Source organism: Sinocyclocheilus anshuiensis, unplaced genomic scaffold, assembly GCF_001515605.1.
Source record: "Sinocyclocheilus anshuiensis isolate Anshui unplaced genomic scaffold, SAMN03320099.WGS_v1.1 scaffold5540, whole genome shotgun sequence".
Classification (NCBI taxonomy): Eukaryota; Metazoa; Chordata; class Actinopteri; order Cypriniformes; family Cyprinidae; genus Sinocyclocheilus; species Sinocyclocheilus anshuiensis.
This window is the reverse complement of record NW_015559324.1, coordinates 6,565-7,035: the sequence shown is the minus strand read 5'-3', so window position 1 is coordinate 7,035 and position 471 is coordinate 6,565. Positions and strand designations below refer to the sequence as shown.

At 38.6% G+C, this 471-nt stretch overlaps 1 protein-coding gene across 1 annotated transcript in view; it reads right to left on the bottom strand.

The window, feature by feature from the left end:
* Positions 1 to 471, bottom strand: part of LOC107681593 (kinesin heavy chain-like) — a 31,447-nt gene that overhangs the window by 30,110 nt on the left and 866 nt on the right. The window lies entirely within an intron of this gene.

Sequence of the window (471 nt, the reverse complement as noted above, 5' to 3'; positions counted from 1 at the left end):
GACACTGATGCAATGCTACATTTCTCCAAACCTGATGAAGAAACAAACTCATCCTAATCTTGGATGACCTGAGTGTGAATACATTTCCAGCAGATTTTAATTTTTGTTTGAACTATTCCTTTAAGCTAAAGCCAGGATTGCGAATGCAGTGTAAATACAGTCCCGATTATTCTTAAACAAGGTTTGCAGCAACTGATTTTGCATCAAGACTCACATTTTACTCTTCCGTAGAGTGGGGAGCAACTGAATTAGCATATAAACCTTGATTTAATACAAGTTACTCAATCCTCATTGGTCTAATTCACCCACATAGATTTTTTTTTGTGTGTGTCAAACCATGAGTCATAACCACAGCACATAAAAACAAACACTTTATTTCAGGCTGTCTTTGCGTCATTGCTCTTGCAGATAGATGGTGCTCACTGGATTTTAGCAGCGGTGAAGCCCATTGTGTGTGTGTGTGTGTGTGTG